The sequence below is a fragment of the Moschus berezovskii genome, chromosome 12 (genome assembly GCF_049115385.1).
Source record: "Moschus berezovskii isolate FMDL1 chromosome 12, NW_MosBer_1.0, whole genome shotgun sequence".
Lineage (NCBI taxonomy): Eukaryota > Metazoa > Chordata > Mammalia > Artiodactyla > Moschidae > Moschus > Moschus berezovskii.
In genome coordinates, this window is record NC_142471.1 from 58,547,632 (window position 1) to 58,560,703 (window position 13,072).

The 13,072-nt window shown below is 42.8% G+C and overlaps 1 pseudogene; it reads right to left on the reverse strand.

The window, feature by feature from the left end:
• Positions 1–9,341: 9,341 nt before the first annotated feature.
• Positions 9,342–10,350, reverse strand: LOC129555158 (ADP-ribose pyrophosphatase pseudogene; annotated as a pseudogene).
• Positions 10,351–13,072: the final 2,722 nt, after the last annotated feature.

The following is a 13,072-nucleotide window of genomic DNA, read 5'->3' on the forward strand; positions in this document are numbered from 1 at the left end:
CATTTTCCAGTCCTGTGGCCACTGCTGAGTTTTCCAAATTTGCTGGCATATTGAGTGCAGCACTTTCACAGCATCATCTTTCAAGATTTGAAATACCTCAACTGGAACTCCATCACCTCCACTAGCTTTGTTCGTAGTGATGCTTTCTAAGGCCCACTTGACTTCACATTCCAAGATGTCTGGCTCTAGGTCAGTGATCACGTTATCGTGACTATCTTGGTCGTGAAGATCTTTCTTGTACAGTTCTTCTGTGTATTCTTGCCACTTCTTCTTAATATCTTCTGCTTCTGTTAGGTCCATACCATTTCTGCCCTTTATCGAGCCCATCTTGCATGAAATCTTCCCTTGGAATCTCTAATTTTCTTGAAGATGTCTCTTGTTTTTTCCATTCTGTTGTTTTCCTCTATTTCTTTGCATTGATCACTGAGGAAGGCTTTCTTATCTCTCCTTGCTATTCTTTGGAACTCTGCATTCAGATGCTTATATCTTTCCTTTCCTCCTTTGCTTTTCACTTCTCTTCTTTTCACAGCTATTTGTAAGGCCTCCTCAGACAGCCATTTTGCTTTTTTGCATTTCTTTTCCATGGGGATGGTCTTGGTCCCTCTCTCCTGTACAGTGTCATGAACCTCCGTCCATAGTTCATCAGGCACTCTATCTATCAGATCTAGACCCTTAAATCTATTTCTCACTTCCACTGTATAATCATAAGGGATTTTATTTAGGTCATACCTGAATGGTCTAGTGGTTTTCCCTACTTTCTTCATATAAGTCTGAATTTGGCAGTAAGGAGTTCATGATCTGAGCCACAGTCAGCTCCTGGTCTTGTTTTTGCTAACTGTATACAGCTTCACCATCTTTGGCTGCAAAGAATGATTTCGGTGTTGACCATCTGGTGATGTCCATGTGTAGAGTCTTCTCTTGTGTTGTTGGAAGAGGGTGTTTGCTATGACCAGTGCGTTCTCTTGACAAAACTCTATTAGCCTTTGCCTTGCTTCACTCTGTGCTCCAAGGCCAAATTTGCCTGTTACTCCAGGTGTTTCTTGACTTCCTACTTTTGCATTCCAGTCCCCTATAATGAAAAGGACATCTTTTTTGGGTGTTAGTTCTAAAAGATCTTGTAGGTCTTCATAGAACCGTTCAACTTCGGCTTCTTCAGCATTACTGGTTGGGGCATAGGCCTGGATTACTGTAATATTGAATGGTTTGCCTTGGAAACAAACAGAAATCATTCTGTCGTTTTTAAGATTGAATCCAAGTACTGCATTTTGGACTCTTTTGTTGACCATGATGGCTACTCCATTTCTTCTAAGGGATTCCTGCCCACAGTAGTAGATATAATGGTCATCTGAGTTAAATTCACCCATTCCAGTCCATTTTAATTCACTGATTTCTAGAATGTCTATGTTCACTCTTGCCATCTCCTGTTTGACCACTTCCAATTTGCCTTGATTCATGGACCTAACATTCCAGGTTCCTATGCAATATTGCTCTTTACAGCACTGGACCTTGCTTCTATCACCAGTCATATCCACAACTGGGTATTGGTTTTGCTTTTGCTCCATCCTTTCATTCCTTCTAGAGTTACTTCTCCACTGATCTCCAGTAGCATACTAGGCACCTACCGACCTGGGAATTCCTCATTCAGTAGCCTATCATTTTCCCCTTTGATACTGTTCATGGGGTTCTCAAGGCAAGTATACTGAAGTGGTTTGCCATTCCCTTCTCCAGTGGACCACATTCGGCTATGGTCCATGTGATCAGATCGAGGAGTTTCCTGTGATTTTGATTTCAGTGTGTCTGCCCTCTGATGCCCCCTCACAATACCTACCGTCTTATATTCAGGAGCTTATTAAATATACATGCAGCCATAGAAGAAGCTGAAAAAAGAAAGAAAGCACAGCCTCTGCTCTCAAAAAGCTGCTAGTTTGAAGTGGCACAGATAAATTTGTCTTGGCTTAATAGAAGGCTGTCTGAAAATGTTTCATTTGGCTCTGATAAGAAAGCATCAATGATAATACATGCAAAGTGCCTGGCACAGAGTAAATGTACCTGTTACTGCTATTACCATAGAGAAAGGACAAGGGAGGTGCCCAGAGACAGTATGTACCAAACTTTAAGCAAGGGATGAAGCAAACCTCACCACCCAATGACTTTGTAATTACTTATAATTTTACTTTCACCGTTTGTCATCCTGTTTGATAAAAACCCTGATAAAAAGAAAAAAGAACGTTCAGCAGCATGCTGAGAGTAACTGGAAATGATTCATCAAAGGGAACAATTGCCCAACCCTTGCCAGGGGGAGGAAGTGGCAGAAAGTTGCACCAAAACAAACACTTCTGGATTGACACTAGAATCCTGAGAAATGATAGTAGGTAAACTTCGGGGTTGAGCAGGCAAAACCTGCTAGTTCTTCAATTCTTTGTTGGCAAGCATTTATTGAGCACCTACTGTGGAACACCCTGGAGAAGGGCATGGCAACCCACACCAGTGTTCCTACCTGGAGAATCCCATGGACAGAGGAGCCTGGCAGGCTATAGTCCATGGGGTCACAAAGAGTCGGACATGACTGAATTGACTTAGCACTAGCACTGTGGAAGAAACCCTGTACCAGACACTGGGGATGTAAAAATGATTAAGATACAGTCTTTGGCTCAAAAAAAAAAAAAAGAAGAAGAAGAAATCGTAATGGAGTTCTGTGACCGTGGAACTTCTTGACGGGATGATGAAAATGTTCTAAAGGTGACTGTGGTGGTTGCACAACCTTGTGAATATAGTTAAAACCACTGAATGGGACATTTTAAATGAGTGAGCTGTATGGTGTGTGAATTTTATTTCAATGAAACTGCTAAAAGGCACAGTAGATGTTGGACTCCTGATTGCTCACGTGGCCTCAATACTTCACACCTGTGTCCATGCCCTTTGCCACGTGGCCTTTCACTTCCTCTCACTGAAGAGATAGAGTCATTTTCCTACCCATCAAATCTGGGTTCACTTTACGACTTGCTGTTTTGAATAGAATGCAGGGAAATGCTTTGGTGCCAGTCCTGAGTCTGGGACCCAAGAATCCTTGCATGTTTCCATTTGACTTTTGCTCCATGGCCATTGCAATGAGAACATGCTTAGACTAGCCTAATAAGAGGTGAAAGACCTGTGGTGCAGAGCAGAGTCTCTTTCATCATCCCAAGTTCATCTTAGATTAGCCAAAAGACAGCCAACTCTCAGCCATGAGCCCAGTCATGACCAGAAAAACCACACAGTCAAGTCCTGCCCTTGTGGTCCACCTTCAAACTTACAAACTTGATATTTTTGTTTTAAACCTTTGTGTTTTGGGATGGTTTGCAGGGTTGTGTTTTTTTTTTTTTTGTAGAAATAGGTAACAGTGGGATACACAGTATTCGATTGTCACCCCTGGAACTTGAAGGAAAATGATAGAGAAGATAAAGAATGAAATTCAGGGCTTCCTAGTTACTTCTCTTCAGAGGAGGGGTGGGAGGGTTAGCCTACATGTATTTGATTGTGCATGCATGTGCACAAAAACACATAAAATTATAAAAATACAGGCCAAAAGTAACACAAGGTGGTTGGAAATTCCACAGTGACGTTTTAAAATAGAGCATATACTGAGTAGTATCTGGTAGTGATTACACCGAGAATTTTACCTTAATTTTTTTAAAATAAAATTTTAGCCAAGCAACATCACAGATATGGTATTCATACAAAAATGCATTACCTTGATCAATGCATAATAAAATGCCAGAGTAATCCAAATTGTGGAATTGTGGAACATTTTAGTTAAAAAAGAAAACAGAACAAAAAAACCAGCCAGTACCTAGAAAAGTGTCAAGGTCATGAAAGACAAAAAAAATTGAGCTACTTTACAAGATTGGCTTAGATGGTAAATCATATGCCTGAATGCAGGAGACTGGGGCTTGATCCCTGGGTCAGGAAGATCCCCTGGAGAAGGAAATGGCAACCCACTCCAGTCCTCTTGCCTGGAAAATCCCATGGATGGAGGAGGCTGATAAGCTACAGTCCACAGGGTCGCAAAGAGTCAGACACGACTGAGCGACTTCACTTCACTTTACAAAATTGGAAGAAATAAAAGAGACATGACAATTAAATGGAATTTGGATTCTAGAACAGAAAAGGTACATTAGTGGAACAATTAGCAAAGTTTGAATAAGATCCGTAGATTAGTTAGTAGTGAAAATATTAAATCAATGCTAATTTTAGCTTTCAATAATTGTACTATATAAATAAGTTCTTAATATTTGTAGAAGTTGGGTGAAGGGTTATATGGGAACTGTACGTAATATTTTTGCAATGTTTTTCTAAGTCTAAAATTATTTCAAGATAAAAATCTTTTTAAATAAAGATAGGCCAAGGGTACTGTGATCACATTTGTAATTTTTATTTAAAGAGAGAAGAGTATATAAAAAACTATTGGGACTTCCCCGGTGGTGCAGTGGATAAGAATCTGCCTGCCAACACACCGGACACGAGTTCGATCCCTGGTCCTGGAGGATTCTATGTGCTGAGCCGGTGCTCTGGAACTCCAGAGCCTGTGTGCTGCAACTGCTGAGGCCCAGGCAACTAGAGCCTATGCTCTGCAACAAGAGAGGCCACAGCAATGAGAAGCCTGCACACAGAAACAAAGAATAGTCCCCGCTCCCTGCAACTAGAGAAAGCCTGTGTGCAGCAACAAAGACCAGTGCAGCCAATATATGTGCATGTATACACACACACACACACACACACACACACATATACATAGACATACACATACACGTTTTTTAAAAAACTGTTAATACCAGCAAATAACGTGTTGCCATGCCAGGTACTATCCTAGACATTGGTGGTATACTAGTTAACAAGACAGAAAAATCTCTAGACTCTCATATAAATTGACAGAAATAATCAGGATAATTTCAGCTGATACTAAATACTATGTGGAAAATAAAGTAGGGTAAAGGAGTAAAATGGATTGGACAAGCTACTTCAGACTATGTGACTGGAAAAACTCTTCTGGGAAGTGTAATTTGAATGAGATCTGACTGACCCAAGGAACCAGCTCTGTGAAGATGTGGAAGGGATATTCTAGGCAGGGGAAAACCAGAGCAAATATGAAGAATGCCAAGAAGAGAAAGGCTTGACTAGGCAGGGTGGAATGTGACTCGGTCAGACTAGAGTGTAGGCATCATCCGTAAGAGGTAGGCCTGGGTAAACATTTGGGTTTTATGTAAAAAAGGAAACAACTGGATCATTTCAAGATATATGGGACATGTGACTGATATTCTTACAAAGGTCATTTCATTTTTTGTGAAGAACGAACTGTAGGAGGACAAGCATCGGAGGAGGAAAGCCTGTTAGGAGGCAAATAGGATTGTCTAGAGAAGGAGGGTGGTGGCTTGAGTAGGGTGGTCGGTGAAGGTGGAAAGCAGTGAATGACTCCAGATACACTGTGTTGAAGGTCGAGCTATATTTTGCAGATGGATTAAATATGGGAGGTGAAAGAAAGCAAGAAACCTAGGATAATTCCTTGTTTTCTTGTGCAACTTGGGTGGATTTTAGTGCCAATTACCTTGGAAGAGTAATGGAAGAATAGTTTTCTTGGGGGGAAAAAATAAAAAATTCTGTCCTGGATACATTAAGACATTCAGTTCAGTTCAGTTCAGTCGCTCAGTCGTGTCTGACTCTTTGCGACCCCATGAATCACAGCACACCAGGCCTCCCTGTCCATCACCAACTCCCAGAGTTCACTCAAACTCATGTCCATCGAGTCGGTAATGCCATCCAGCCATCTCATTCTCGGTCGTCCCCTTCTCCTCCCTCCCCCAATCCTTCCCAGCATCAGACTCTTTTCCAGTGAGTCAACTTGTCGCATGAGGTGGCCAAAGTATTGGAGTTTCAAAGTTTAAGACATTAGACCTTCACATTTCAGGTCTTTGCAATGATTATGGTGTGCGTGTGTGTAAGTATATTTATTTTTTTAGAAGCTTATTACATTTTGAAAAAAAATAATAATGTAGGTTTAGGACGGAGAAGGCAATGGCAAGCCACTCCAGTACTCTTGCCTGGAAAATCCCATGGACGGAGGAGCCTGGTAGGCTGTAGTCCATGGGGTCGCTATGAGTCGGACACGACTGAGCGACTTCACTTTCACTTTTCACTTTCACACATTGGAGAAGGAAATGGCAACCCACTCCAGTGTTCTTGCCTGGAGAATCCCAGGGACAGGGGAGCTTGGTGGGCTTCTGTCTATGGGGTCACACAGAGTCGGACACGACTGAAGTGACTTAGCAGCAGCAGCAGCAGCAGGTTTAGGAACGTTCAAAATAATGTTAGACCAACCAGGTACCCTAATTATTCAAATAAAGACTGGGAGCGTATCTCACCTGGAAAAGTTACTGAGTTGAGACTAATATATAGGACAGATGATTCCATCCTTAAAACAGGCAATTATAGAATTTACAAAGAAAAGCAATGTATTAACTTTTTTCCTGAGCATGAACAATGGTGGGCATCCGGGGGTGAATGTTTTTACAGTTGTCATCACCTGTGTAAATGCACCATTCTTCAAGAGGAAAATAAATGAGGCCATGCACATGTCCTTCAGGTTTAGAAAAAGGATTTCTGACCAAATGCGCTTGTAGAAAGAGATGTGTGGTGATTTCTTTTTCTTTTCTGTTTTAAAGGAACACAGGGCACCTGGGGACTCCAAGTGTTAGTCACACAGTCATGTCCAACTCTGCGACCCCATGGACTGTAGCCCACCAGGCTCCTCTGTCCATGGGATTCTCTGGGCAAGAATACTGGAGTGGGTTGCCATATCCTTCTCCATGGGATCTTACCATCCCAGGGACCAAACTGGGGTCTCCTGCATTGCAGGCGAATTTTCTACCCTCCAGATTGGAGGGACTGTGGTATTGTGGTCAAGGGGATGGGCTGCTGAGCCCCCAAGTCTGTGCTTCAATCCCACCTCCATCCCTCACTGGTGGTATAACTGGCAAGTCCTGTGACTTCTCTGTGCCTCAGTCACATCATCTGTAAACCAGCGGGACAATATGCATTGGACTCTGTGGTGCCTACCCCTTGCTTTCTGCAGATTCCCCTTCTCAGTTGCTGGGGACTGTTACCAGAAGATGTTATTCATCTGGGAGCCCTCTCTGGGCATAATCTTGGCTGAGGAAATGGTCTCTCCTTGGGTCACACTCCCTTCCCTGGGCAGCCCACATCCAGTGACTGATCTACAAAGAGTATCAAGGCCTGAACCTTCGCCCTAATTCAGGGCATCTGGTAGTGCCTTCCCAGCTCCAGAGCTCCCTATGGGGTGGACTGAGGACATCACTAGGCTTCCACCTCAACAACTCACCCTACCCAACCCTGCTTCTTTCTCCTCCCTTCCCCAAGATCGGATCCCAAGACCTCTCCCTGGGAAACATTCTTACAATGTCAATCACCCTCTCTGAGTCAGTTCCCTAGAGAGCCGAGCCTGTGAGGTAAGAGTACCTTCCTCCAACCAGAATTGAAAGAGACACATGTACTGCAATGTTCATCACAGCATTGTTTACAATAGCCAGGACAACCTAGATGTACATCGGCAGATGAATGGATAAGAAAGCTGTGGTACATATACACAATGGAGTATTACTCAACTATTAAAAAGAATGCATTTGAATCAGTTCTAATGAGGTGAATGAAACTGGAGCCTATTATACAGAGTGAAGTAAGCCAGAAAGAAAAACACCAATACAGTATATTAATGCATATATATGGAATTTAGAAAGATGATAATGATGAGCCTATATGCAAGACAGCAAAAGAGACACAGATGTAAAGAACAGACATTTGGACTCTGTGAGAGAAGGCGAGGGGAGGATAATTTGAGAGAATAGCATTGAAACATGTATATTATCATATGTGAAATAGATCACCAGTCCAGGTTCGATACATGAAACAGGGTACTCAGGACTGGTGCACCGGGATGACCCTGAGGGATGGGGTGGGGAGGGTGTTCAGGATGGGGAACATATGTGCACCCATGGCTGATTCATGTCAATGTAGAGCAAAAATCACTACACTACAATATTGTAAAGTAATTAGCCTCCAATTAAATAACTTAATTTTAAAAAATAATAAAAGATATTATAGAAAAAAAAGAGTACCTTCCTCCTGTTAGGGGAATCCTTAGGAATAAATAAATAACTATAATAAGGCACTTACAAGAGTAAATGCACATGTTAATTGGAATATAAGTGTTAGCTATGATTATGGAAGCATTTTCTTATGAGATTATCAATGCCTACAAAACTACAAATAGTTTTCTCCTTTAGCTATAAAAGTCTCATCACAGTAGTTTGAGTTAATTTTCCATATATTGTATTATGTACAAATAAAGTTAAAACTGGCTTGTTTTAGGTGACAAGAGAGGGAAGAAATGTATTTCTGGCCTATTTGTTGCTACTGGGATCCCTTCACTGGTGATTATCAGGGGGTATCTCTGCAAACTAACTATAGACACTTTCTCTATTTATATATTGGGTTTTTTTTTTTTAATGGAGAAAGTTAGATATGAATTGTATTTTTTATTAGGCTGTGATTACATACATCTCCTGATAGACTCCTTCCTGACAGGAATTGGCATTTGTAGGGTCTTCTGAGATGAAACAAATGTCTTTAGCTTAGTCCAATCTGTTCAGAACAAACAGCTGTGATAAACAGAGAGAAGGCTGGATATTAAACTCATTTTGTCACTGCATTTTTTTTTTCTGGTTCATAAGAACTTGATCCTTATGGACTAAAATAGGGATGGAATTTTCCCATAAAACTGAAGGTTCTAAAAACAAGAATAACCAGAGCACCTCTGTACTTGAAAGCAGTGAATATAAGCTCACATAAAGCTAAATTTGAAAAACAAATGTTATTCTAAAACTCAGATTATACATTAAAGTTAAACCACAGTCTAACACATCAAGAGAAAGAACTGACAAACGCAAGCAGGATGAAAGTAGAGGATATGGTGGATAAAAATGTATCTTTCTTTTACCTATAATTCTTCAAAGAACATTAGTTCTATAATTTGGTTAAAGCCATGTATGTAACATATACAACAGGTGACTACGTTCTTCTTCCAGTTGGAAAGCCAACACTTGTGATTCCACTTCTCCATCTGAGTCTAGTATTATCACCTGATACAAAGCCTCCAGCCTGTGAACAGTTTGGGAAATCATCGCCAAAATCAATGATCCTCCCTGTCCTGTTCAATGTGCATTCTGGGTTGTTTGCTTCTTATCTCCCTGTATTCATCCGAAGGCTTCTGGCTTACAGGAGACTCCACGCCACTAATCATGGTAGTGTTCACTCCAGTGGGCACATTTCTCAGCCACAAGTTGCATAAATTGGGAGTGGCTGGCATAAAGCTTGAGTTTATCATTGATATTCACCCATCTCACTTTCTCAGCATCATCGCCAGCTTCCAGGGGCAGAAGACCCATGACCTCCCCTGTTTCATCATGATAGTTCACAGCCTCTGTCTCCATCCATGTGTTATCTGTGTTCCAGGGATCACCCACGTAGCCTTTATAGACCACAAAGTGTTCCTGGCTGAATAGTTTGTGCAATTGTTTCTCCAGCTCCTGTGTGTCTGCTCTGGACTTCTGTAAGGAGTTCATGGCTTCCTCACCAAATTCTCTCTTCAGTGCAGCACTAATCTACTCTCCTGGATCCACCATTCCCCCTGGGATGGCCCATTCCCCACAGTCCTTCCTTTTGGTGGCTACAAACTGCAGGATGGGTTACTTTATTTCCCTTGCTGTCCTTTTTCCACCTGGTTAAGATGGGATCTGCAGCATGATTGGGGCCCCAGCGCCCCCAAAGCCCTCGACCAACCAGCCCTGTCCGACCTGCAGGATTTCTAGGTCTACCATGTTCAACCTCATACCAGCTGTTCTGGCTACTTCTCTCAACAGGCCCATCCCTTTCGTTAAATTTGGGAGAGAAGTTTTTTTCACCCAAAAGAGGGTCTGCCCACCTTGGTCCGGCCAAGACTAAGCCAGAAGTGTACTCGACAGTCTTGTACTCTGGCCACTCAACCAGCCAGCTCACCTTCTCGTTGGGAACCTGGCTTCGCTCCACTTGAGAGCCCAGGTATGGTGACATCCCGGCCTTCTTGTGGGGCTTCTCAGCAGCGCCATTTGAAACTGACATGATGAAATTCAGAGGAAACCTGTGTGAGGAAAATGGGCTCCAGTCAGCTGAGATGGGGCAGCTGCTGGGCCTGACTGCCACAGAGGCCAAGGCCACAGAGGGAAACGCTGGGGCTAAAGCCTTTGCCAGGCAGGGTTCAGCCATCCACCGCCCGGCAGGCTGCGGGGATTCCGGTTGCTCTCAGGTGGGGCGTCAGAATCCTTGCTAGTGGGGGTAGAGTGGGTGGGTGGGGGCTCTCCCTCGGAACAGAGCCATTGGGAATGGGAGCCATGGGGATGGGGGATGGGAGTCCTGGGGGATGGGAGCCCTGGAGGAGGCTCACCACAAACCAGGCCCAGCGCTCCCTCGGGAGCATGGCATTTACATTTTACCTTGAAAGATTTCAGTGTCTGAAAAGGATTCCAAACGGTTGAGAAAGAAAGTGAAAGTCGCTCTGTCGTGTCCGACTCTTTGCGACACCATGGACTGTAGTCCATGGGATTCTCCAGGCCAGAATACTAGAGTGGGTAGCCTTTCCCTTCTCCAAGGTCCCCAACCCAGGGATCGAACCCAGGTCTTCCTCATTGCACGTGGATTCTTTACCAGCTGAGCCACAGGGGAAGTCCACCAATACTGGAGTGGGTAGCCTATCCCTTCTCCAGGGCATCTTCCCAACCAAGGAATTCAACCGGGGTCAAACACCACCAACAAAATCAGCACACAATAACTTGCTTTGCATGGTATTAGACTTAAGGGTAGATTTATTAAATAGTTCACCAAGTGTAGGACCGGCGTCTGTTTGGGAAAAAGCAGAATAAATGCGTTGGAGGCTGTGGGGTGCAAAACTTGTATGGGATGCTGGGAAGCCTGGCAAGGGTGCCCTGGAAGGAGAAAACTCTCTTGATGCACCCTGCGTGGTCTGGTGAGAAATTCATGAGATGCAATGCCTGCAATGTGGGGGTAGCGGGGGAGGGGGTTGGGGGTAGGGGAGGAAGGTTCCAAATCTCAGGCCCACTTCACTAGCTGAATGGCTTAGGCCAGTTGCATAAGCTTTATATCCAAAGGAGGAATGGCTATAGCATGCCAGGAGCTGGCAGACAGAAGACTGTACTGAGGTCTGGACCATGTGGTCTCTGCTCTTAAAGGATTCTGGTTGAAAAGGCAGTATATATACTTAAAAATAGAAGTAACATAGGAAAGTCAAACAGGGGCTCTGTCTCAACCTAGAGGGGTGGAATGGGGAGGGAGATGGGAGGGAGGTTCAAAAGGGAGGGGATATATGTATACCGATGGACAGGGAGGCCTGGCGTGTTGTGATTCATGGGGTCGTAAAGAGTCGGACACGACTGAGTGACTGAACTGAACTGAACTGATGGCTGATTCATGTTGAGGTTTGACAGAAAACAACAAAATTCTGTAAAGCATTTATCCTTCGATTAAAAAAAAAAAGTAACATGGGAAGGCAGTGCACAGTAATCCTTAAGAGTTGAACACAATCAGGTTCAAATCTCAGCGTTCCCTCCTTACCTGGGATCTTCTTGGGAAAAGTAACTAAAGTTACATAAGCTGACTCCAGTTTCCTCAAGTGTAAGAATCTGCCTCATAGAATTTTGGTGACGGGCAGGCTGTTACATGTAAAGCTCTTAGCACAATAAGTGGCCTATCATACATACTCAAAAATGCTGACTGTCATTACTATAGTTATCATTGACTTTTTGACCCTTCACCTTGAAAACTGTAGATTACAACAGGACAGTTGAAATGATCTTGGAAATTGAGCGGCTCACATATGAATTTAGAGTTAAATAAGCTACGATTCTCTGTCTGGAGAAATTCAGGCTGAAAAATAACAGTGTCTAGGTCCTGAAATGATATGAGAAGCAGCAGCACAGGCTAAGTCATTATATCTAAGATAACAAACCCTCAGGAAAGGTATCCGAACGTCTGAAACAGTTTTAGAACAAATGGAGCACTGTATACTCTAATTGAAACCCAAAGGATATTTAACATTTCCCAAAGTTTGTTCCATGTTACATCACCCCCCATGAGAAACATGTTCAAGGAATAAATGATTTGACAGTCAAATATGTCTGGGAAATTCTACATATTTTACTGTCCTCCTTTAGGATTCACAGAGTCCTTTAAAGATCCAGTAAAAACAAAACAAATCAACCCAACAGTTTAATTCTGTTTCATCCAGTATTTTCCAAACTACCTGACCAGAGAATGCTTCTTTTATGCAATAGTTGGTATTATTTTAAGAACACACTTCCTCAAATTTAGAAAAGTTTCAAAATACTTATGTGTGCTTGGGGGTAGATCTCTAACCCTTTGAAGTTATCATCATCACTATTGAAAGGCAGCTACTAAATACCCACTCATCATAAGAACTCTAAACTGAATGAGTCAGGTTTCCAAAAGTTCGGAAACCCAGAAATAGCTGGGCTATATTCCCTAGATGGTAAAGAATCTGCCTGCGATGCAGGAGACCCAGGTTCAATTCCTGGGTCTGGAAGATCCCCTGAAGTAAAAAATGGCAACCCACTCCAATATTCTTGCCTGGACAATTCCATGGACAGAAGAGCCTTGGGGGCTATAGTCCAGGGGTCACAAAGAGTCAGACACAACTGAGCAATTGAGCACACACACGCATCGAGATCAAAATGGTAAAAAAGAGAAGAACTGGAAGCAGAGAAACATGAGACCTGGTCATCATTCATCATCATCATTGTTGAGGATTTGCTGTGTACACTGTACAAAGTACACTAGAAAAAAAGATGATCATTTTGGGACAGGTTCTCAGCTCTGTAACTCATGTCTTAAATTATTTATTTGTTTATTTTTGGCTGTGCTGGGTCTTTGTTGGTGGACGAGGGCTTTCTCTAGT